The sequence below is a fragment of the Dama dama genome, chromosome 21, assembly GCF_033118175.1.
Source record: "Dama dama isolate Ldn47 chromosome 21, ASM3311817v1, whole genome shotgun sequence".
Taxonomy (NCBI): Eukaryota; Metazoa; Chordata; class Mammalia; order Artiodactyla; family Cervidae; genus Dama; species Dama dama.
In genome coordinates this window covers 26,791,831-26,818,288 of record NC_083701.1, presented here as the reverse complement: position 1 = coordinate 26,818,288, position 26,458 = coordinate 26,791,831, and the positions used below count along the sequence as shown (strand labels likewise).

The 26,458-nt window shown below is 42.8% G+C and overlaps 1 long non-coding RNA gene and 1 pseudogene across 1 annotated transcript in view; both read right to left on the bottom strand.

Moving 5' to 3' along the window:
- The window catches only part of LOC133042614 (uncharacterized), a 92,753-nt gene that overhangs the window by 44,027 nt on the left and 22,268 nt on the right, over positions 1–26,458 (bottom strand). The gene's annotated exons all lie outside the window — the stretch shown is intronic.
- On the bottom strand, positions 18,355–19,582 carry LOC133042298 (spindle and kinetochore-associated protein 3-like; annotated as a pseudogene).

Genomic DNA, 26,458 nt, shown 5'->3' with positions numbered 1-26,458 from the left:
GCAAGAATACTGGAATGGGTTGCCATTTCCTCTTCTAGGCTCCCTAGGGCTTGCGTTTAATTTATGATACTCAGTACCAAAGAGACTATCTATAGATTTAACATTGACATTCCCTTCATACAGTAATCCTTGGAATTCCATTTGCTATTATTTCTGCAGAGTGACATCAAAGACTTTTTTTTAAATAAGCACATTATATTGAGCTATCATTTTCCAGTAATGGGGCGGGGGGCGGTGAATAAGCTAACACACCCAAACTTGACCTCTTTAGCCCACATCCAGGAGGAATGCTGGAGAGACAGACGTTGGATTATAAATTGTCATGCTGTCTATTGTCACAAAAAACTCCAATGGATGACGGTTCTAATCACATGATTTTCCCACACAGGCAACTCAGACTCTCACCTGACTTAAGGAAAGGATTTGTGTGTGGTCAATAGGGCAATTTCAATAGGGTTAGTCTTTTCTCCATTGGAGAAAGAAATGGCAACCCACTCCAGTATTCTTGCCTGGAAAATCCCATGGATGGAGGAGCCCAGCAGGCTACCGTCCATGGGGTCACAAAGAGTCGGACATAATTTTACTTTCACTTTCTTTCTCCATAACGTTGGTACACTTCATAAAATTGTGTCTAGTTATCCCATATACAGCAAAGTAAAAAAAGAACAATACACTCTATTGCCGCTAATAAAAAAAATTTGAAATTCCACATTTAAAAAAAAAGGAAAGGAGGGACTTATCTGTAGACTGGTGGCGAAGACTCCATGTTCCCAATGCAGGGGGCCTGGGTTCAATGTCTGGTGAAGGAACTAGATTCTGTGTGAATGCAGGGGCCTGGGTTTGCCACAACTGAGATCTGGCACAATCAAATAAATAAATAAATGTTTTGTTTCGTTTTGTTTTAAAAAAGGAAAAGCGAGATGTCAGATCTTTAGCACTAGATGCTTACTTCGTGGAAACTTTCTATTTTGCAGGGTGGGGCCAAGGAATTTCTTTCTCTCTCTGTCTACACCTTGCCATCCATGATCATAATTCCTGCCTCAGCCCAGCCTCCATTGTATCGCCCTGGCTGCCAGTCCCAAGAACACCCTGGAAAGAAAAATAATGACTTCCAAAGATGCTCATGTCCTAATTTCCCCTAAAGCGTGACTGGTTACAATAGAAAGTCAAGGCGAATGGAGGTTGTTAATCAACTAAGCTCAAAACAGGGAAACTAGCCTGGATTTTCCAGGTGAGACCGATGTAATCCCAAGGGCTTCCCAGGTGGCACAAGTGGTAAAGAATCCCACCTGCCAATGCAGGAGACACGAGAGACAAGGGTTAAATCCCTGAGTGAGGAAGATCTCTTGGAGGAGGAAATGGCAACCTGCTTTGGTATTCTTACCTGGGAAATCCCATGGACAGAGGAACTTGGTGGGCTACAGTCCATCATGGGGTCGAAAAGAATTGGACATGACTAAACACACACACACACACACACACACACACAATGTAAACACAGGGCCTTTAGATGCAGAAAAGGTGGCAGAAACATAGTGTCAGAGTGATGTGATGTGAAAAAGACTAACCCAGCCATTGCTGGCCCTGAAGATGGAGAGAGGGAGTCAGTAGCCAAGATATGCAAGTGGCCTCCCAGATGATGGACACACCATTCTCCCCGGGGCCTCTAGGAAGATACATGACCTTGATGACACCCTGATTTTAGCCCATGGAGACCCACTGCAGAATTCTGAATTACAGAACTACAAGAAATCAGTATATCTGTGTTGGGACTTCCCTGACCCTCCAGTGGTTAAGACTCTGTGCTTCCAATGCAGGGAGCACAGGTTTGATTTCCAGTCTGGGAACTAAGATCCCACATGCCTCTCGGCCAAAAAAATTTAAAAGCGAAAAAATAATAAATCTGTGTTATCATAAGCCACATAGTTTACGGCAGTTTGTTACGGCAGCTGTAGAAACTATCCACCATGCCATCCCCATGGCCTCTAGTACTAAGGGAGCAGGCAACCTCCTGCTGACCAGCGGGTCTCCCTACTGCCCTTGGCCGGTTCTCAGACCTGTAATCCCCTGTGTAACCAACACGTCTGATTTCCTGACTGGTCTGTGACTGATGTAAGAACCATCAGAGCAACCTGGTATTGAGTCAAAAAGGTCAGACACTAACAGACAAGATGCTAGCTAATAAGCTAGTTGTCTAAACAGAATCTTCAAATTTCTCCCTGTGAAAGAATTCCAGTGTGACGGAATCTGCACTCATATACTAAATGTAAATGAATTAAATGTTGTATGCTTGCATCTCTCATCAATTAAAACAAGAACGTAACACAGGAATGAAGACCTCAGCTCACAGAATGTTCTTCCTAAAATCAAAAGCACATACATTCTACTTCAGTGTTTTGCCAGATCTGCCCAAACCTGTCCTAAATAACCAGTGCCATCAAAAACACCTCTCAAGCTTTAACCATGGCATTTTTCCCTGTTAGGATTGCACAAGAATATCAATAATGTGATCTTGCTGTCATTTTGGCAAAAATAATGTCATGCATCATCCTTAGTTTCTTTCCCAAGAGGTCTTAGGTTTTCTAGAGAGAGGATTTTTTAAATGGAGTCGGTTTAGAGCTTTAGTAAAAGCTGAAGTATTTTATCCCAGGTAGGATCTACTAGATTATAGAACATTTGTTTTATAAAAGGTTTTGTAATTTAGTTACTTCTTTCTAGTACCTTTAAAGATCTTTTGTTTCAGAAAAAGAAAATTGACCAATTATAATGAAATGGTTTGCTTAGGAAAAAGGTCTCCTCTCTCATGTCTTTTCATACAATTGTTCTAGCTCATTTTCTTGAATTTACAAGACTAATTAAAGACCCTAGTGCAAGAGAGAGTATATTAGCTTCCTATTCCTGCTCTGTAAAAAATTCCCACAATGTAATGCCCTAAAACAACACAGAAGTATCGTTTACAGGTCTGGCAATCAGAAGAGCAAAATGAGTCTCATGGGGTCTAAATCAAGGTGTCAACAGAATCTGGTCATTTCTAGAGGCTCAAGAGAAGAATTTGTTCTTCTCTTTTTTACCTTCTAGAGGTTGCTGACATTCCTTGGCTAATGGCTACACCAATCCAGTCGCTGCTTCTCAAGTCCTTTTCCTCTGTCTCTGACTTTTCCTTTGTTGTTGTTGTTGTTTTTGTTCAGTTGCTAAGTCATGTCCAGCTCTTTGCAACCCCATGGACTGTAGCACGCCAGGTTTTCCTGCTCTTCACTGGCTCCCAGAGTTTGCTCAAACTCATGTTCATTGAGTTGATGATCCTATCTAATCATCTCATCCTCTGTTGCCCCCTTCTCCTGCCCTCAATTTTCCACAGCATCAAGGTCTTTTCCAAAGAGTCAGCTCTTTGCATCAGGTGGCCAAAGTAAGGGAACTTTAGCATCAGTCCTTCCAATGAGTATTCAGGGTTGATTTCCTTTAGGATTGACTGGTTTGATCTCCTTGCTGTCCAAGGGACCTCTCAAGAGTCTTCTCCAGCACCACAATAACAACAATGGGACATACATAGGATAGCAGTTACAGGCATGCCATTCGAAAAGGGTAAAAACCAAAGAAGACAAGGAGTATGTGGGTCTCAGTCAGTGAATATCCACATGCAACCAGGCAAACCCCATGACATTTCAGGTCCTGGGAATGACTCTCTGTGGCTCTCAGCCCACAACTCCACCCTTTTTCTTGAAGGATACTGCATGTTTGCAGCTGAGTACTTTTACCAGCCTCTCTACAACCTGTGGAGTTTGGGGAGCCCACCAGCCTTACTTTATTTCATCCTCTTTCTGTCCCTTTCCATCCAAGTGGCAGTGTGCCTGCTGGAATAACATTCTCAAAGCCTATGGGCCATTATTCAGCCTGCCACAGATCGCGCGGACAGGATAATTAATAAAGGGAGGGAAACGTGACTTCTGGAGGGTGGACTTGGCTATCTACGTTATTATAAAGCACTATACACACAGAATGCAATCATTCCACGTTCTTAACTGTGGATTTAAGGCATGTCAGACCTTTAAATCTCAAGTTATACACAGGAACACGATATTATCTGAAAGACCTTTCAACTGTGATATATCTCCTTACAAGAAAAGTCGGAATGAATGCTAAAAAGTAAAAACTGGACTGCCTGGAGGATGCTTTTATGATTAATAAACAGAGAATAATTCTTAAAAGGAGGGAGGCTCAAATGACACAGGAGGTATTAGGAAGAGCTTCCTCCTAGGACCCCAAACGAACAGCAGGACGGTTCATGAGGCCATGGAACCTGCTTCCTAGAAAATTCTTAATCACTGCTTCGGAAATTAATGGCATCAAGAACTTTCTTTCCTGGGTCAGGGCCCCACTGCTGGAAGGTGGACACTGAAAAAGTGGCAATCAACAACTTGGGAAAGCAACTTGGTAAAAATTAAAAAGTGATACCATACAACGCAGCAATTCCAGTCCTAGGTATATGCCCCAAGCGAACTCTTGCAAATAGGCCCCTTTAAACACGCTTAAGATAATGTGGCATATAATGGCAAAAAATGTCAATAATCCAGCTATCTATTGACAGGAAAATTGATAAAGACATTGTTATGGGCTTCCCAGGTGGTGCTAGTGGTAAAGAACTTGCCTGCCAGTGCAGGAGACATAAGAGACCTGGGTTCAATCGCTGGGTTGGGAAGATCCCCTGGAGGAGGGCATGACAACCCACTCCAGTATTCTTGCCTGGAGAATCTCATGGACTGGCAGGCTACAGTCCATGGGGTTGCAAAGTGTCGGACATTATTGAGCACGCATGCAGCACAGCAACCATCATAAGCTTATGATGAGGTCCAATAACTTTGGACCTATCGACTATGGGGAGTGTTAGATGGATACAGAAGTAAAGCACCATGCAAATCCAATTTGTTTTTACTGCTTTGACTATTTAGCACTTCCTTGGCAATCTTGGAGATTATAGTCTAGAAAATAGCCATGGAAGTCAGGATCAAGATCTCTTAGAAAATATAGAGTTGGGGGAAAACAAAATATAATTAAAAGGGCACAGGAATTAAAAGTTCTAGAAGATGTTTGCTTCTTAGAAACATTAGTGTTATATTTGAATAATATTTTTAACTACTAACTTGAAAAATATAGCTGTTTTCCTAAATGATCATATCTAACTGTTCAAAAAATATTGCTTTGGATTATGGTCTATGATAGTTTTAACAATAAATACTGTTTCAGTAAAAGTCAAGTACCTTGCAATATTTGGGATGTTGTTATTGTTTAGTTGCTAAGTCATGCCCTACTCTTTGTGACCCCAAGAACTGTAGCCCGCCAGGGTCCTTCTGTCCATGGGATTTCCCCAGGCAAGGATACTGGAGTGGGTTGCCCTTTCCTTCTCCAATATTTGGGATGCTGTGCTGTGTTAGGTTGCTTTAGCTGTATCCGACACTGTGACCCTATGGACTCTAGCCCTCCAAGCTTCTCTGTCCATGGGTTTTCTCAGGCAAGAACACTGGAGTGGGTTGCTATGCCCTCCTCCAGGAAACATTTGGGATATACTTGTGCAAAAAATTATCTGAATTTCAGATACAGTGAATGAGTTTCGAGATGAGGGGGAAGCAAAGATTATTGTTGTGCTATTTCATTAAGGACCTTGAACTAAATCACATGTATTTATTAAAAGGTCGTGGATTTCTGAATTATACTCTACAGAAATAAAACAGTGACATCTTAGAACCTCAGTTGGCAAAACTAAGGCAAGCAGGAGTTTGCTGTCCCCTGACCTTCTACACCACATCTCTTCTTTTCAAAGATCTGATCAAATTGCTGCTCTATCCTTTTAGACCCATTGTTAATATGGAAATTCCAATGTACTTTTCCATCCCACAGAATGCCTTTCCTGGGACCTACGGACATACCTATTTGTTCACTATTGTATGAAAACAAGATACCTACGATTTTCTTCTCTAAGATATTTTAGACCCTGATGGGTTCCATTTCCATCCCAGTGGTCATTGGTCATCCCTTTTAAAACACTATCATGCCTTACCTACCAGCTTCCTATCCTGACCTCAGGACTAGGTTTTGCAGAGGTAGTTTTGTACCATGAGAGTTTCTCTGCAGTTCACCTCTTTTTAAAAATAATTTATTTTTTTGGCTATGCTGGGTCTTCATTTTTGCTCGTGGGTTTTCTCTAGTTGCGGCAAGTAGGGGCTACTCTCTAGTTGTGGTGCAAGGGCTTCTTATTGCAGTGGCTTCTCTTGTTGGGAGCACAGGCTCCAGAGTACCCGGGCTTCAGAAGTGGAGGTTCCATGGGCTCTAGACCACAGACCCAGTAGCTGTGGCTCATGGAATTAGTTGTTCCGCAGCATGGGGGATCTTCCCTGACCAGGGATCAAACCCATGTCCCCTGCACTGGCAGGCAGATTCTTCACTACTGGACCATCAGGGAAGCCCACTTCACCTTTTTCATTTCAAGTACCTTTTATTAGCTCTTACAGTGCACTTCCCAAGACAATCTTTGATTCTTCACTTAAACGATTAAGTTTTCTATATGTAAATGCAGTGGGGTTTGCACTCACAACTCTCTCCATTTCTAATGACCTTCCCTGAATCCAGGCTTTCCCAACCTTGGCACTAGTGACATCTTGAACAAGACAATTCTTCATTTTGGGGGTGGGGGTGCTGCTCTGTGCATTGTAGGATATTTAGCAACATCTCTGGTCTCTACCCCTAAATGCCAGTACCTGAATTCTCACCTCCCCCAACCAAAATTAGTTCCAGATATTATCAAATTCCAGGAAAGGAAAAGAGGGGTTCCAGTAAAAGAGGGGAAAATCTTTCCTGACTGATAACAACTACCCACCTCAAAGTCTTTTTTTTTTTTTTCACTTGATACCAGTTTTCTTCATGTGCAATATTTTACAGGGTAACCAGTTGTCTCATTTGCCTAAGACTAGGGGTTTTCCAGGAGACAGACTTTTCAGTGCTAAGATGGGCAAAGTTCTGGACGTACCAAGGCAAATTAGTCATCCCACTGGGTGATAAGAGTTTTAAATCCTTGCAAATCCACCAATATCTTCCTTTCATTTTGTCAGTTAGTCATAACCTTGGCTAAGCATTGAATTCCTGGTCTTAGTTCTGTATTCACAGTAGCCGAAGCACATTATTGCTTATTTTCTAGCACAAAAGGGACATGTAAACAATCCAAGTCTAGTCTGGTTTCTGAATAAAAGTTTGATGTATCAGTACTTCTTATCCCCGCATCCGGGCTAAGTTGCTTCAGTCATGTCCAACTCTCTGTGACTCCATGGACTGCAGCCTGCCAGTCCCTGGGACTGTCCAGGCAGGATACTGGAGTGGGTTGCCATTTCCTTCTCCAAGGGATCTTCCCAACCCAGAGATGGAACCCATGTTTCTTATACCTCCTGCATTGGCAGGTGGGTTCTTTACCACTAGCACCACCTGGGAAGTCCTTCTTATCCCTGCTCTTTTATAAATAAATAATGTACTCCCCCATCCCACCCTGGGGCTTCTTTAAAGATTTGCTTTATCTTTGATTTTCTAAGGTTTAAATGTGCTCTGTATAAGTGTTTTTGTTTTTGTTTTGTATTTATCTTGCTTGGTGTTTTCTGAAGTTCCTGGCTCTGTGGTTACGCATCTATCATTAATTTTAGGAAATTTCCAATCATCATTGTTCCAATGGTTTCTTCCATTCCTCTCTCTTTCTTCTTGCCCATTATGCATATGTAACACCTTTTGTAATTGTCCCACGGTTCCCTGCATATCCTGTTTGAACTTTTCATTCTATCTCTTTGCATTGTTTTAAAAGTGCCTACTGACATTTCAAAATCATTGATTCTTTCCTCAGCTGTGCCCAGGCTGTTGGAGAGTCTATCAAAGGCATTTTTTATTTCTGTTTTTTTCCTTCATTTTTTCTCAAGCCTTCCTTTTGGTCCTTAGAGTTTCCATCTCCCTGTTTATATGACCCATTTCTTCTTGCGTGTTGTCCACTTTTTGAATTAGGATTTTTAGCCTATTAATCACAGCTGTTTCAGATTCCCAGTCTGATAATTCCGACACCTCTGCCATATCTGAATATCTGAGTCTGGTTCTGATACTTGCTTTGTCTCTTCAAATTGTGCTTTGTGTCTTTTAGTATGTCTTGTAATTTTTTGCTGAAAGCTGGGTATGATGCACTAGGTAAAAGGAACCTGGTACTGGTTGCCGTGGAGGTTCCTGCTCCAGTACCTCTACTCCAATAAACTGTGATCCTCTGAATCTGCCTATATAGCTCTAATCTGGGGGTGGCGGGGGCACAGCTTGCCCTTTGACTTTGGTCTCTGATGGATCTAATAAGTGGTGTTGATTTTCAGCTTGTTAATTTTTTTCTCGCTATGAGGCCTAGAATAATGAATTCTAAGCTTTTTATAAGCCGGACTGAAAGGGCAAGTATCCTCCCTTCTGATTTTACCAACAATAAGAACGCTACTGTCTAGCTCAGGGGAACTCTGCCCCGTTGTGTGGCAGCCTGGATGAGAGGGGAGTTTGGGGGAGGATGGACACATACATATGTACGGTTGAGTTGCTTTGCTGTCCATCTGAAACCATCCCACCCTTGTTAATCAGCTAGACTCCAATATAAAATAAAAAGTTTAAAAAAAGAAAAAGAATACTCCTATCTCTGCAGATCAGGATACATTTATTTGCCTCACCCAGGCTCTCCCCATTAACTCCAGGCTCTTATCAAGCAAACGGAGCAGAAATCCTGCCTCAACCTTGGAATCCGCCGGAGACGAGGCCATCCCAGCCTCATACCCTCCAGCCTGGCATGCCTGCTGGCTTCAGCAAGCATTGGCTCAGGAGAAGAAGCCTGGACACATTCAAGTTGCCATCTTTCCAGAACTCTCTTTAATCCACCTGGACCCGATTAGTTGCCAAACGAAATGTAGATTCTGCCTTTTCTCTTTTTCTCCCCCCCGCTGCCTCCAGCCTGGCCCAGGTCCCGACTCCTTCTGCTCTGTCTTCCTCACAGGGCATTCTACCAGCTTCCGCTCGGCGGGTCTCTTCCCAAACCATCCCAGCTCAGTCCTCACTATCAGTGAAGCATGACTTGGATCATGTCACTGCCTCCTCAGAAACTGTCAGTGTCTTCCAGTGCTTTCTGGATTAAACACAACATGCCTCATCCTGACGTGTAGAGCCAACCTACATTCCTAATCTTAACTCTTACTGATTCCCCACAAACAACCTTCTGCCAGCCAAACTAAAATTACAGCATTTTCCCAACACCTGGGCATTTTCTATTCCATGCCTTTGCCTTATCTTTTCAATTCTGCCACTTGAAAATTCTTTCTCAGTTTGCCAAATTCTTAGCCACTGTTCCAACACCATCTCCTTTCTCTAAGGACCCACCACAGACACCACGACCTCACAACTAAAAGCTAGTCCTTGTGGCTCGATCGCTCTCCTCTGTGAACCTCCAGGCCACTTTCACTTTCAGCATTTAAACTCCTTCTCTATTATTAGAGTGTGATTGTCCTTCAGACACCTGTCTTTTCTATAATACTTCTAGTTCCTTGAGATAGTCTGTGCCTTACCAATCTCCATTTTCCTCCATAACATCTAACACTATGCTCTGCAAACAGCACATGCTCAGCAAACATATCTTTAATTGAAATTGTGTTATTTTAAGAAGGCAGCTCATGGGTTTCAGCACAGTCATTATGGCACTGATGTACTGGATAAAATAGATGATACAACACCCCTGACATTCACAAGGGAAAGAAGGGATAGGGATCAGATGAATCCCAAATAGCAGAACTCAGAAATGCTCATCTACCTATTGCATACGTGCACGCTCAGCTGCTTCAGTTGTGTCTGACTCTTTGCAACCCCATGGACTGCAGCCCACCACTCTCCTCAGTCCGTGAGATTTTCCAGGGAAGAATACTGGAGTGGGTTGCCATGCCCTCCTCCAGGGGATCTTCCCAACCCAGGGATCAAACCCGCGTCTCCTGCTCTCAGATGGATTCTTTACTACTGATCCACCAAGGAAGCCGCACCTACCTCTTACTTCCTCCTTTGTTACATCTCTATCAAAAGCTACATGTTGACCAACTCTCCACAAGTTAACTCCATTTTCTGTCTTTACTTAACTTTCTCTCTTACTTAATGGCCATTTTATTCAAAGGAGCAAAGTTTTTCATCACTTCATGAATATTACTCTACATGTGCTTGGTATAGGTGACAGAGGAGCCTGGCAGGTTACAGTCCATGAGTCACAGAAAAATCAGACATGACTGAGCGACTAAACAACAACTACAAACCAGGAGAGATACTGGCAGCCAGTGAGCCTTGCCATATGTGTTGTTAGGTTTTTTTATTTCCCCAAAATAACAAATTACTACAAATTATGGACTTCACACTGTTTTTCAATTGTTAAATCCTTATTGTGAAGAAATTACTATACTAAGATATACTATATATATATATGCATGTATGTATATGTATATATATACAAATTATCTACCACCTACCACTGATAAACTTTACTGCCAGCAATAGATGAGTCCAGGTGTGGAATATTCCCCCTTAGCCCCACTAGTTTTACCTCCATCTCACTAGAAACCATGCAGCTACAATGATAGTCAACATCAACATTCTCAGCCACGGGACTAAGATAAATTTTCTCTACTGACGTTTTTATTGTGATAAAAGACACGTAAGATTCATGATGACTGACATTTAGTGCATTCACAGTGCCGTGCAGCCATCAGTATTAACTAGCACCAGATATTTGTTGTTCAGTTGCTAAGTTGTGTCCGACTCTTAACGATCCCATGGACTGTAGCACGCCAGGATCCTCTGTCTGTGGGGTTCTCCAGGCAAGAATAATGGAGTAGGTAGACATTTGCTTCTCCAGGGGAACTTCTCAGACCAAGGATTGACCCCACATCTCCTATACTGGCAGGCAGAATCTTAACCACTGAGCCACCAGGAAGCCCACCAGGCATTTTTATTTTTATTTTCCTAACGCTTTTTCTAAAATAAATAAAGACGATTTTCTATAATGTAAATAGCTATTAATTTTGCTGAATTGAAATTTTCAGTCTCTGAAATGCACCAGCTTTTGTCAATAGGACCAATAGCCCAAAAGAAAGAATTACTGCTATATCCCTTTTTTGGTCTGTGTAGAGGTATTTTTAAAGTATAGGCAATTGACAGCCATCTGCCTTGGGAGGACCGGCGGGTGACATGGTTTTTCTAGCCTCTGGCAAGTACGTTCCTGGAACTATAACAAACCTGGATGAAACACAGGAGACCCAAGACCTTGGCACATTTTCACCTAAGCCAAGTCACACCATTAAACCTCAGTTAGGAAATATCAATAACTTGGGGAAAGTGGATTGCAGTTTAGCGTATTACCAGCTGTCAGCACCTCAGGAACTCAACTGAACAGCCAGGGAATTGAGATATGAAAAGTAAAGAAAGAAATCGCACAGGTCTCCTTTAATATCATCGGTGACATGACCCGCCCCCCCCAGCCTCACACCACTGCCCCTCCCCAACTGAAACCAATGTAAACAGTAAAACAGATATTTCGGTTTGTTTTTAAAGAAACAGGGAGCAGAGAGATTGTAAAATTCCAGAAATATAAAAGCTGATGTCTCAAAGACTGCTACTCTTTCTACGCTTGTATTTTATAATATAAACCAGATGTTTTGAGTTTTCCAAATAACCTCTTTCAGAGAAATAATGCCTTAGTCTTTGGCATGCTTTTGATCTTAGGTCAATTATTCCTACCTATTTTTTTTTCTTCAACCTTCACAAGTGTTTTCAGAAAATTCAAATGTAAATAGCCCCTAACTGGGCTAATTTGAATTTGCAGCTGTTCATCTTAACATTGAATATTTATCATATAACAGGATATTGGTTTTGAAAAATTTGAACTTAATGAGAAAAACACACAGGCATATCCAGAGAAATGGCAGATTTGATTCCAGACCACCACAGTAGAGCTAATACTATAAGAAAGTGAGTCTCACAAATCTGCTGGTTTCTAGTGCATATAACAGTTATGTTTACACTAAACTGTGGTCTATTAAGTGCAATAGCGTTATGTCTAAAAAAACTAGTGTACATACGTTAGTTAAAAAGCACTTTATTGCTAAAAAATGCTAACCATCATCTGAGCCTTCTGAAATTTGTAGTAGTAACATTCAAGATCATGATCATCATCACAAATATGGTAATGAAAAGATTTGAAGTATTTGAAGAATTACCAAAATTGGTGCTTTTGCACTGTGGTGCTGGAGAAGACTCTTGAGAGTCCCTTGGACAGCAAGGAAGTCAAATCAGTCAGTCCTAAAGGAAATCAACCCTGAATATTCATTGGAAGAACTGATGCTGAAGCTGAAACTCTAATACTTTGGTCAGCTGATGTGAAGAGCTGACATTGGAAAAGACCCTGATGCTGGGAAAGATTGAGGGCAGGAGGAGAAGGGGTGACAGAGGATGAGACGTTTGGATGGTGTCACTGACGCAATGGACCTGAGTTTGAGCAAACTCTGGGAGATGGTAAAAGAGGGAAGCCTGGCATGCTGCAGTCCATGGGATGGCAAAGAGTCAGACAGACTGAGCGACTGAACATCAATAATCAAAATGGATACAAAGACACATACTGAGCAAACACCACTGGAAACTGCACCAGTAGACTTGTTAGCTCAAGGTTGCCACAAACCTTCAACTTGTAAAAAGGCAACGGTCTGTGACATGCAATAAGGTGAGGTGTGCCTGCAGAGAACTCTTTTGACCTAATGATCTAATTCTTAGAAATTTTCAGAGGAATCATCATTCGGGGTAGTTACTAAACTAAGATAAAAAGAATGGCCCAATATACACACAAATGCCTGAAGTCTCTACACTGGTGGATTTCACAGACCAGCATCAAAAATGCGGGAAGAAAAATTCTTGAGTTCAACAACTGTCCTTGAACTTGTTAGATTTATTGTTAAAGTGAAAAATACAACCAGTTTCAGAATGAATTAAGTTAAATCTTCTGAGGTTTCACTCTGAATCTTGACAGTTTGCATGCCTTTTAGACTCTGTAGAAAACCCAGCAGGTAACACAAGTCAAAATAGCCATAAAAGATAGGTAAAAGCTACAACTAGAAATTTCCATACTTTCTGACCAAGATATTACCTCTTGCCACACCCCAGTCCCTGCCATGGCCCTATGGCCAGAGATGGCACATAAATAAACACACAAACATGGCACCCAAATATTCTACTCCAAATTAGGGAATAAAGTCATCACTCGTGCCTCATGACGCAGCACAGGGGAGCAATTCCTGTGTATGTGTATGTCTTGGTGCCCCAGATAGTTAAAATAACCACACTGCAGAATGTCAAACAAATAAACCTCCCTCCTTCCCACAGCCTGTAACACGCAGCTTCTTTTATCAGCTGCCTGGTGTGCCCTTTAGACAAGCACCCCTATGGGGTGGACCATGTGGGCACGGATGTTGTCTAGGATCTAGTCCTGAGTCCAGATGGGGGTTCTATTTAAAACTTCAGATCAGCACGCTCCCTGGATTCCCCCGCCACCAGCACTACTTGCTAAAACAATAGGACCACAGGGCCAGTCTGATCTCAAGTCAAGCCAGCTCAGTCTAGCTCAAGGACACAAAGGCTGTGGGAAGAGGAGCGGAGTCCGGGGGCTGGCCACCGCCAGGCCACACCAGCGGCACAGACTCGTAGGCCCCCGGGCGTCGTTACGTGGCTCCGGCATGGTCCAGGGTCCACTGAGGCTGCCGATGCTCTGCCAGCTGCAGGCAGGGAGCCTGGACAAGCACTTTGCTTGACCCAAGGAGCTTGCTCTCATACTCCTCCCCTTCCAGCTCTGACTTCAGGTTGGCAAAAGTTTGGCGAGTGTTTCATTTTGGAGGATTTGCTGGCTTTTAGGAGCTCAGGAATAGATGAAAGCTATTGATTCTGGGAAAAGGAGATTATCTGGTTTCTAAGCCAAGGTCTGGCCCCAACTCAATAATACATTTTGGTAAATATTTCAAGGACCAAATATAACCATATGAAACAGGAGCCCTAGCCTGAGAATAAGGCTTAGTAGACTCCTGGGGAGACACAGTAATGGCCTAGCTGGAGGTTTGCAAGGGGAGAGGATAAGAGAGGAAAAGCGTGATTGCCAGAAGATGAAAAATAGGCCTAAATCTTAGTGTCAGGGCTCTGGCCTTCTTCCAATGGGACATATTAGAACGGGTATCAGGGGTGATGCAGCAGGAGCCACCAGGCTGACGCACTCTCCCGATGAAGCCACCCAAACTGCTGGCAAGCTGCCCTGCTCCACCCACCTCCATGAGCTCACCACGACATGGGAGCATCTGGCACATTCATCATCCTCTCCCAGCATGCATGGATGCTTAGGAGGTAGATAATGTCGCAGGCATATGTGTGTGTATTATCACGGCGATGCAGATATGACGATTATTTCATAACAGAAGTGGAACACAGCTCAACTTTGCCTGACTTTTGATCCTGCCAGTGCTGCAGAAAAATTCAGGCTGATCTGTTCCATAGACAGGAAATGGAAGGACAGAAGGAGAGAGAGATTACAGGTCACTCTGCGTTCCCTAACACGTGCTGTGATCTTGGCCCTTTCTTGCAGAGATCTGATTTCACAGGGAGGAGGAAAAGGCAAGTGGGAGACAGAGGCTGCCACCAGGCATGCACACACTTTCCATCCCTGTGTGAAACTAAAAAATAGGACAGGGTCATGTAAATAAGGCAAAAGCGTATCAACAGACCACATGCTGTAAAACGGTGCCAAAAAAAGAGAGAGAGAGAGAAAGCAAGAGAGAACAAATAAATGAAAGAAGAAAGAAATGTGTAAAACTGATTTTTCCTTAAGAGAATTTTCTTTTGAATCAGATCAGAGTACCCTCCTTGTTTTGTTTCACATTGAGTACATAGATACATAGGCATCCATAGAGATAAATAATTTTTTTAATTTATTTATTTATTTTTGGCTGCACTGAGTCTTTGTTGCTGCAAGGGGCTTTCTCTAGTTGCAGCAAGTGGGGGTTACTCTCTAGTTGCGGTGTGGCATATGGAATCCCTTCTGGACAAGGGATTGAACTCATGTCTCCTGCACTGGCAGATGAATTCTTAACCACTGGACTCCCAGGGAAATCCAAAATAAATAATTTTCTACTTTAGATTTTAAACTCAGTGAGAACAACGATAGTACTAGTCCTTGTTTAATTCCATAGCCTCAAACCCTTGGTAGAAAATCTAATATTACATTTTTTCTCATCTAATTTGGAAAGATTTGAAAGATGTAGGGGAAGAAGGAAGTTAAATAGGATATGTGAAAACAGAGTTCTCTGAACTTGAATTGATTGAATTATAAAAAGAAGCAGGGGAGGAGGCATTGTGGTCCAAGCCATGGAGCCCACCATATTCCATTGGTAACCAAAGCAGCAATGCTTAGTCAATGGCCCAGGACACCCTGGGTGTTTTCTGAGAAGAGCATGTGCGAAAGGGAAGCAAGGATAAGTAAGGGAAACCAGTACTCAACCAATCATTCACATTCATGAACAACTACAAATTAGGTTTTTCCATTGTACTATGTCTGGAAGAGGGCATGGCAACCCACTCCAGTGTTCTTGCCTGGGGAATCCCCATAGACAGAGGAGCCCGGTGGGCTACAGTCCATGTGGTCACAGAGTCGAACACAACTGGGCGACTAAGCACATTGTACTATGTGCTTTACTTTCAAATATCTTTTGATAGTGATTTCTAACATAATTCCACAGTGTTAAGAGAACAGACTCAGTATGATTTCAATGCTTTTAGACCATGAAATTTTTGCACCTTGTTTTATGTCCCTGGATATGTTCCAGTGTCTCCTAGCTTATAGCGTATGGGAACTTGAATAGAATTTGTATCCTACTGTTGTATGAAAATTGTGTAAATCTTAGTTATGTTGAATTGATTCATAGTGCTTTTCAGGTCTACTATATCCTTCTACTTCTCTGTATATTTGTTCTATTCATTTTTGAGAGTTTGATATTGAAATTCCAACTAAAAGTCTTAGTTTACCTACTTAGAAAAATAATTTTAATACAATAGTGGAACTATATATACTCTTGTTCTGTGTTTTCCAAGCCTCCTGTAAATGTATTATCATATTTTCATAATTTAAAATATAAAAAGAAAATAAATAAAATTATTTTCTTATAGAAAAGATAAATTAATAGATAAATAAATTAGCTTATAATTTGGGAAATACTTTTGTTTGCATCATACTTAGAGTAGCTTCAATCATAGTGAAAAGTTAGGAAGATGTGACAAATGTAAAAGTCACTTCATTTTAATCTGGATCTATTTCATGCATCTGAGGATTGGTCCTGTTGTCTCAACTCTGATACCCCTCTGGCAGCCTCTGCAGAGGTTGCACCTTGTCAGTACTGGAGGGTGCTTATATGTTTTTATCCAGATAAATGTAGAAGTGCTTGACTGATCTGTCATAATTGTTTCAGGGGGATGGGAAGGAAGGTTTGAAGGAGGCTTGATAATGATAAGAGAGAAGTGGGGACTGGTGATGCCACTCAGCGTGGGTCAAAGTAGAGGGCTCAGGCATGAGACCATTTTTGTTTGGGACTCGGGCCTCTGAACTTGAGGAGCAAATTTCAAGGTCAGCAAGGGGTGGAGGTTGGGAAACAACCAGAAATTCTTTTTTTTATATATATATAATGTTCTTTATTTCCCATCTCCAACACTCCTGTTTCACTCATACCCCCTCTGGTTGTCACACCATTTCCTCTCTCCCCCCTTGAGCAAAACTCATGAAAAGAGCCATCTCAGTTCATTGTCTTTGCTCCCTCACCTCCAACCTCTCCACTCAACTCTAGACACTAGTCCCGAGCACTCCATCAGAATTCATCAGTGCTGTCAGTAACAGTGACTTTGCCAAGTCCAGTGGTAATTCTGTCTTTTTTTACTTGGATTCTCAACAGTACTGATAGAATCAATCACCCTCCTTGAAATATTTTCTTCCTATTTTCCTGGCTGCTTCTCAATCTCCTTTGCTAGATTTTCCTGCCTCTTTCCAGCTTCTAAAATGAGAACTCTAGGGTTCAGTCCTTAGTACACTGTGCATATACTCACTCCTACTTAAGCAATCCTGTCCACTCTGTGGACTTATACCAAGCCATGGTAAACAGTGTACAAAAGGTTGATACAGTTCGGGAGTTAGCATCATATACTATAAGGTTGACCAGAGCTTATCTTGAGATACAAGGTAACATTATACTTAGCAAAACTTAAATTATAACTACACAGTAGTTCCTAGGACAGAGAATAAGTTTTTCTTTAGTGACAATTTTCTGACAAAATGAAGAGACACAACGTGACGGGTCTTCCCATATGACTTTCAAGGCACAACCATAAAAGAGGATAATCTTTGCTGAGTCAGCTTGAAGTAGATCAGAAGGCTCTTGGACTCCACAGACAGGGCCTGATGCTCTCAGAGACTGGTCCACAGGCACAGCTGACAGTCCAGAGAGGAGTACCCCCTCAGGAGGATGCCCAGGATCTTCCAGAGGGTGAGGTTCGGCTCTGCTGGGCGCCGAGCTACATGGGAGTCTGGGGAGGTCACAGTCATGTGCTGGGAAGAGCTGATTTGAGAGGATGAAACTGACAAGTTAGAGGAAAACACCCGTCCTGACATGACAGCAGGCGAGTGTCTAAGTCCAAATGTTTGAGACACCCACTTCAGTTTAGCTACCGAGGCCTATTAATTCCTCTTTTACTGAACCAGTTTAGGCTGTCTTTTGTAAACAACTGTGTCTTAAAGAGCACTGTTGAAATAAAAAGTGTAGCAGACTTGGGACAGTCATCAGAGGAGACCGTGGGCAGAGCTAGCCCCAGGGAAGAAGCCCGGCTCTAGCAACAACTGTCCAGCCCTGAGAAGACTGAAGGTGGCCTCATTTGAGTGGCAAACAGTAACGTTTAAATTTCAAAAATTATTTATCCTGCTTCCTAATATTACTTAAGCCACACAGTTCCATGAGGCAGGGTAAACTTGAAATCAATGAAATATAGTGATCTTTCAAAACTGAGTAGCTGATCTACACATCAACAAGACAGGTTAGATTAAATCAAACTCAATAAAAAGCATTTTAAGACATCAGTGTCCATACTCATTTTTAATATGAGTCAGTTTTTCAAAAGGGGGAAGACGTAGGGGAATGTCAGAAACAAAGTGAGACCAAATTTGCTTTAATCTCTGTTCAGTTTCCATAAGGGAAGGATGGATCCACTATCATTTCTTCACCAGTTTTCTTTGTTGCCAGCATCTCACACGTTCCGTCTTCCATGCCGAGGAAGGAACAGTTTGCTGGGTGGCACCACTCTAACTGCTACCAGAGTCGCTAGGTTTGAGTTATATTTTGACAAAATCTGGCAAATATCTTTTGAAATCTTCTGTAGTAACTTCTGGAGGTGTAGGTGTTTTGAGCAGATTCTTGTAAGAAGAAATCATAGGAGAAGAGGGACCTGCAAACTTCTCAAAGCACTCATCTGAATTTGAAACTAATGATGCACTTTTTTTCATTTCCAAATCATTTGATGAACTGTTTGCTTTCGATAATGGATAATTTGTGGATACCAAAGCTGTGCTGCTCTTTGTAGAAGGGACTTTCAAGCCAGGAGTGCAGAAGGGAGAATGGGTGTGCTCAGCATCATTTTTTTCCAACGGCTGGGTCTTGAGGCCAGGAGTGGCAAAGACATTACCATTGGGCACTGGTTCTATTTCTATGGTCTCCTCACTGTTAGTCTTCACATTTTTAAGTCCAACTGTGTAATTGTCATTTAAGCACATAGTATACTCAGAGATACCAAAGTGTTCTAATTTAGGAGTTACACACTCAAAATCATCCATCTTTAGTGCACATTTTGGAATTTTTACTAGTGATTATTTGGAAAATGGAGTTAAATTTTTTGGCTCTTCCTTTTGGTTGTTTACTGCTTGGGGTGGGTTTGGCAGAACTTGGGACACAATGTACTACTCAAGTCCAACATCAGAAAGTTGTGAACTACGTGGTGACTTCTCAGAAACAGAAGTGCTTAGAGCAGCAGAATCCAACAAATCATCTTTCATGTCGGGCTTCTCAGGATTTTCACATTCACTGGACTCTGGTTTAGAGTCAGTGACTTCTTGTTCACCCACTGAATTTTTCTTGGCATGTGGATTATATCCATACTTCTGGAAAAACTCTTTCATTTTCATGATATCCACGGAATTCTTTTTCATCAATATTTTTGTTGCCTTTATGAAACCAACGCTTTGTTGACTTTACAAGCTTGCTTTATCAAGAATAATATTGACTTCATCCTTTAGAGTTTGTACTTCCGAGTGAAGGTCATGGAAAACTCTCATTGGACAATCTTCAAAGCCGCTGTCCTCTCTCTGCAGCGCTAGCTGCAACCGGGCCGTCTCACCGTCCAGGGTGACAGCCAGAGACCACAGCTTCCCGCTAAAGCCTGGGATCAGATCCATAGAAGAGCCTGGTGCTCCACCTCAGCGCCAGCGCCCATTTGAATCCCAGCGCCACAAGCGCCATAGGCTCTGGGAGCCACGAAAGGCCTTTTTTGCAACCAGAAATTCTTGAAGACTTGAGAAAATGTGCTGCTTTATCTCAACATGCCATTAAACGTTCATTGTCCTTGGGAACATATTAATAGTATTGACAATAAAAGAAGAAGAAGGGTTTTAGAAAACCCAAGCTGTAGTTCTTCTTGGATTAATACCTACAGCCCAGTAAGCAAACCTCACTGCTGACAAACTTAAGCTCTCAAAGACTCAGCTGATGAAACTAAAACGATGAGGATAATGAGCATGATATAAGGACTATACATCAAACATGCCAGGGGATAAAGTCACCCACAGAAAGCCAGGAGAACTCAGAGAGAGGGGTTCTGCTCAGAACCCCACAAACACAGGCATTCAAGGGGAAGGCAGAACAAGAGACATCCAGGGAGGGGAAAAGAAACATTTCCAGCGCTGTGAGGGGAAGGCGGTCGTGTGCTGGGACGTCTGTAAACAGGCAGGGACCAGGGACGGTAAGACTGAACAAAGATAGGTAGCAACCGAGGAGGTACTAGTATCCCTAATTTTCAAGAGGTGCTGAGAGCAGAGCCAGGGAAGGGTGGGAAGGACAGGGAGGTGCCTGACAAGGCACATGGAAGGAAGCCTGGTGACTGACTCAAGACATCTGCTCCACGGTGGACCCTGAGAACTGTGTTATTAACAACTACGCACAAATGCAAATGGCTTACTTTCAAAGGGAGGGAGGAAAGGAAGGGAGGGAAGGGGAAAGTAGAGAGGATTTAACACAACGCTTGGGCTTCCCAGGTAGCACTAGTGGTAAAGAATCCACCTGCCCAGGCAGGAGATGCAAGAGATGCGGGTTGGATCCCTGGGATGGGAAGATCCCCTGGAGAAGGGAATGGCAACCCTCTCCAGTATTCTTGCCTGTAAAATCCCATGGACAGAGGAGCCTGGCTGGCTGCAGTCCATGGGGTCACAAAGAGTGGGACAGGACCGAGCAGCTGAGTATGCATGCACACACTATCACCTGTAGTTACCTATATTCTGATGTGATTCCTGGAAATAATGCAATGTAGGAGAGTTGGCGCTGGTGTGCTGGGAACTGTCTGTGATCCTGCATTTTAAAAGATGCCGTGAGACTGCTGCTGTGGAAGAGGGCAGATGGAAATGCGGGGCAGGTCAGAAGGCTACTGCAGAAGCCAGGAAAGTGATGAGAGCATAGCCTCTCCACAGGCAGAGGGGCATCCACGGTGGACATGGACCTGGGGATTGGAGAGCCTCCTGGAAGGGGAAGCACTGGGAGATGGACCCAGGAGCATGGAGGACGCACATCCCCGGAGAGGCTTGTGTGCCCGGGAGGGGACCACGTTACCTTTGGAGGTCAGGCTGGGAGGACGGACGTGGGTGTAGGTAAATTGTAGGTAAAGGGTGGGAAGTTACCAGAAAGCACACGCATGACCTCAATTTTCTCAATGACTCACAAGGTGAGTTTGTCTGCTGAGAGCAGGGGCGGGCAGGAATTGAGAATGAGTCTTGAGAAAAGAGCTGAGGCCTATAAATAGTCTTCTAACTAATCAGGCTGCTGAGGGGGCCTGCGGGTCTGTCTGTGGGCATCAGAGGCGTGAAGGCGACCTCTTACCGGGGCCCACGGTCCCCGCTCTGCACCCGCTGCTGTGTGTGTGGGCTGGACAGTTGACACTCCCATCCGCCCTCTGCTCTGCAGCCCCGGGGTCACCGCCATATCGAAATAGCATGAGGGTCACTCACGTGTCTGCTGCCCCTGTGAGCATTCGCGTCCTGAATAGCTAAGACACGCTGGGACTTCAAATAAAACTTAAAACTAAATTGTACTTTGTAGACAGTCATTGCTGAGCAAAGTAGCCTAGAAACTTACAAAATAATTTTGTGGTTGTTGTTGTTGTACAGTTGCTAAGTTGTGTCGGGTTTTGCAACCCCATGAACTGCAGCACGCCAGGCTTCCCTGTCCTTCACAAAATATCATCAATGAGAATTGAAACAAAAAGTGATTTCTGCTTACAATATTCTGAGTAAGTGTTTCTGAGTTTTGCTGCAAATCTACAATAAATAGAATGTTATTTCCCTATCCTTTATACAGATTAAACTTTTTTCAGTTATACATATACATGTATCTATTCTTTTTCCATTTTTTTTTTCTCCCAATTAGGCTGTTACATAATATGGAACATAGTTGCCTGTGAATGTTTTGCTTTTTATTTTTTTTTTAAAAAGATTATAGAGGATTTGCTGACATCAGACAATGAATTATTTGCAAAGATTCCTTGTGGTATATTATACAACTCAGTCTGCTTTCATATATACAGTGTTCCGCATGGAGAAGGAAATGGTAAATCATCCCAGTACCCTTGCCTGGGAAATCCCATGGACAGAGGAGCCTGGCGGGCTACAGTCCAGGGGTCGCAGAGAGTCACCACTGAACAGCTGAGCACGAACATGCGTGGTAGTGGCTCAATTATTTTTGTGCTGAGTGAGTCACTCTTGTCTTGTTTCAAACTGAATGGGAAAAATAGGAAATACGTAAGAGTGAAAACTTTGTTTCCCAGAAAAAAAAAAATAGCATGAGGCCTGGAGGAAGCTATTGATTCCAAAGTAGGAGCTTTTAAAAAATGGTTTAGATTATTGTTGGGAAAATTTTTTTGTGCTCAAAATATATGGCTTGTACATACATATACATACAATGAGTGTATATATACTCTGTGTATTCAGTGACAGTATAATATACATGTGTCACAGCACTAATATATGTGTGTATATGTTTGTAGGTATGCAGGCATATGGGTATTATAAATGTATTATGTATGTATACACATATGCATATAATCCATATGGGTTTCCCTAGTGGCTGAGATGGTAAGGAATCTGCCTGCAACACAAGAGACTCAGGTTCAATTCCTGAATGGGGAATATCACCTGCAGAAGGGAATGGCTACCCATTCCAGTATTCTTGCCTGGAGAATCCCATGGACAGAGGAGCCTGGTGGGCTACCGTCCATGGGTTGCAAAGAGTCGGACATGACTGGAATGACTGAGTACAGTACAGTACCGTTCCTTAAAGCCCTTCAACAATTCCTCATTTTCTCCTGACAAGTCCCAACTTCATGGACTGGGTCCTGCTTGCCTCCTCCTATGTCTGTCCTTCTTGAACCCCAGGCTCCACCCAGGCCAGGTAGCTTGCATTTCCCCCATCATGTATCTGTGCTTTGCTTGCTCAGGTTCTGATTTCTGTAATGCTGTTCTCAGCCCCCACCACCTTCCAGATGGAAAACACCTTCTTATCCACCTCAGCTCCTCTAGAGAACGTTTCCCAAGATTCAGTTGTTTCAAATCCTCCAGCCCTGACCAGGGAAATGACTGCTTTCTCTCTCTCTTCTTCACTGTCTCTGGTACACGTCATTGTCACAGCAAATACAATATTAAATGCACTTGTTTATTTACAGGTCTGTCTTCCTCTGTGCTTCCCAGGTGACACTAGCAGTAAAGAACCTGCCCGCCAATGCAGGAGACACAAGAGAACGAGTTCCGTCCCTGGATGGGGAAGATCCCCTGGAGGTGGGCATGGCAACCTACTCCAGTATTCTTGCCTGCAGAATTCCATGGATAGAGGAGCCTGGCAGGCTACAGTCCACTGCATCACAAAGAGTCAGACACGACTAAAGTGACTTAGCACGCACAATGTCTTCCTATGCCATATTCTGGGGGGCAGGGGCAAAATCTGTTTATATAGTATGGTTTTAAAATCTTTGGCTCAAACTATGTGACCTTGGGCAAGATATGTAACCTCTTCTATATCTGTTCCATCTTCCATACAATTTGAATGGTAATCATAGTCTCTATGCCATAGAATAATTATGAAGCATAAATGAAATAATGCATGTGAAGTGCTTAGAGAAGATCTGATATAGTCAACCAAGTGTTTGGTCTAAGGAAGTACATAACCAATAACAATGGTTCAGTGGTTAAAAGGATGAATATTTATCATTGAGAGTTGATAAGAAGAATGAAAACCTAATCCCAGATGTTTATTTAGAAAGACAAATGAGGAAGTTGAATAACTGGAAGAAAGAATATTATAAGGGAACATCTTTTGGTGTCTGTATGGTCAAAATACCTCCAAACACCACTCAAGTTTCTGCCATAAACTCTTCCAGTCCTCCAGAACCAGCCTAACCAGGCTACAGAGATCTTTAAAACATCCCGATCTTCTTATAAAACAAAAACTCAGTGAAACCAATAAGAAAGGCTCACTGCCATAGTTTTCACTACCAAGCCAGCAGAGGTTCATTGTGCTTTAAGAATGTAAGCCAGTCCTGCTGTAGACTTTGAGGAATTTTGCATGTTTTCTATACTGACCCACTTGCATCAAAATGTTGGCAAACTAGGCTCACTCCTGAAAGTTAAATAGTAAATAACCTTTTCTCCAGCTAGCCTGGCTTTGGGCATAAATTATTATTTTACATGAGCAGGTACTATCTACTTCCAAGGTACGCAGCTGACTTCCACAGTGGACATTAAACATTATATGATATACATGCATCATTTGTTATAAGGCAACACACGATGCAGTGAACATTACTGGGGACTTCCTGGTGATGGTACCCGATTTCCATGCCGTCCACAAAAGTGGACTTCACACCCAGTCTCAGGGGTGGAATTTGTGATCCAAGTCTAAGCCATCAGCATGTCTCATTTCCCTATCCTTTGATCTTTGTGGACCATAAGTGACCTAGTCAAAGCCAATGAAATGCAATGACATTTTCACTGCAACTTCTGGGGAAGAGACTGTCACATAAAACCTTTGGCATAAAATATAAGAGAATAAGTAGGTTAGCGGAGACCTTTCTGCCATAAAATCCAAGGCTGAAGTCAACACAAAGGCAGGCAGAGCAAGGAATAAAGTTTTTTAAATTTGGCAAGTGCCACTGAGAAGCCTGAGCCCTGAACTGAGTCTTGTCTGTAGCTCGCATCCTCTTTTCAGTTTCTGAGTCAATAAATTCCCTTTTTGACTAAGACAGTTTGAGTTGGGTTTTTCTGTAACCGCAACTAAATAATCCCAACTGGCCCTCATCAAAGCCACTCTTCCCAAACAGGAGCTCCACACTCTGATTCTATCAAAAAGATACCTGGTGTCTCTAGAGAACTCAGATGTGAATGAATCACAGCGTATTCAGGAGGATAAGTGTCTTGGGTAAGAAAATATCTCCTTTGGGGAGGCCTGTGGTTCACGTTTCTGTGTGGGCCAGGAAACTCCTATAAATTTTACCTGTTGACACATTTTCTTTGCAGGCATTTTGCTGCTTCATGGGGAGGAGCCGGAAACAGAGGTGGAGGAGGGAAGGCGTGAGGCAAATATGAATGATTGTGCAGGAAGCAATACAGCTGATGGCCTTTTAGCAGAGGGCTGGCATGTGGGTACATGCGGTGTGAATTCACAGTGGAGGAACTAATCAGGCAACGTTATCTGATCTGGAACAACAAGAAAAAGAAAGGGTCTCTTTCATTTTCCCCTGCTTTGGTCTGTCTGAAAGCCCTTATCAAGGGGACAGGCCTTGGAAGCACCCAACCAGAAAAACCGTGACTTTGGATTGTGCTAAAGTGGGGACCTGGGATCTGGCTTGTTTTCCAGGGACCGACTGTCGTTTCGTTTTCAGAATGGAGCTGGAATTTTGTTCTGTGAAAATAGAGCAGTTCTGGACTGAAAACAAAAGTCAGACATGCTGATGCTTGAATATGAAGAAGTACAGAGTTTCATAAGTTCTTCTGAGTAATAGAGGCTAGTCTCCGGCCTGGGGGTAAGGAGCTGGTGAGAGCAGAACCAGTGTCTGGGAGGTTATTTCTCCCGTAAAAATGAAAAGCCTGAAGCAACACATTGAACAGTCAAAATGCAAAGCAGCAGAGCTTTCAGGAGGGGACTTGGCCTTTGGGTACCAGGATGGGTTTCAAACTTGCCTCTGTCCCCCACTGTCTCCATGGTGATGAGAAGTTAGTTATCTTCTCTGAATCTGTTTCCTCATCTTTAAGCATCAGTCAGGTTCTTGAGAGAAGTAAATAGGTTGGATTATATCAAGGGTTTTGTTGCGGTTCAGTCACAAAGTCGTGTCCAACTCTTTGTGACCCCGTGGACTTGTAGCAAGCTAGGCTTCCTATCCTTCACTCTCTCCGAGAGTTTGCTCTAATGCAGGTCTGTTGAGTCAGTGATGCCATCGAACCATCTCATCCTCTGTCACCCCCTTTTCCTCCTTCCCTCAATCTTTCCCAGCATCAGCCTTTTCCAATAAGTCAGCTCTTCACATTAGGTGTTTCTGCATCGAGAGTTTATGAACTCAAATAAAACCTAAATAAATGGTAATGACACATTTTCACTTACTCTGGGAAGATTTAGATCAAATACAGGGTTGTATGTACCAAGACATGGGTACCTTCTTCTCATATGGCAGACAGAGGGGGCAAAGTTCAGTTTCATCTTAATGTGATTTTCTAAAGAATCTAAAGGGCTTCTAAAGAATTTAAAGGGCTTTCTAAAGGGTTTCCCTTGTGGCTCAGCTGGTAAAGAATCCGCCTGCAGTGCAGGAGACCTGGGTTCGATCCCTGGGTTGGAAAGATCCCCTGGAGAAAGGAAAAGCTACCCACTCCAGTATTCTGGCCTAGAGAATTCCATGGACAGTCCATGGGGTCACAAAGAGTCGGGCACGACTGAGTGACTTTAAAAAAAAAAAGAGAGAGAATATCAAGAGAAAAACACCGGCTTGCCGCCACATCTCTGCACTTGTCCAACTTCTTTGAAAGAAA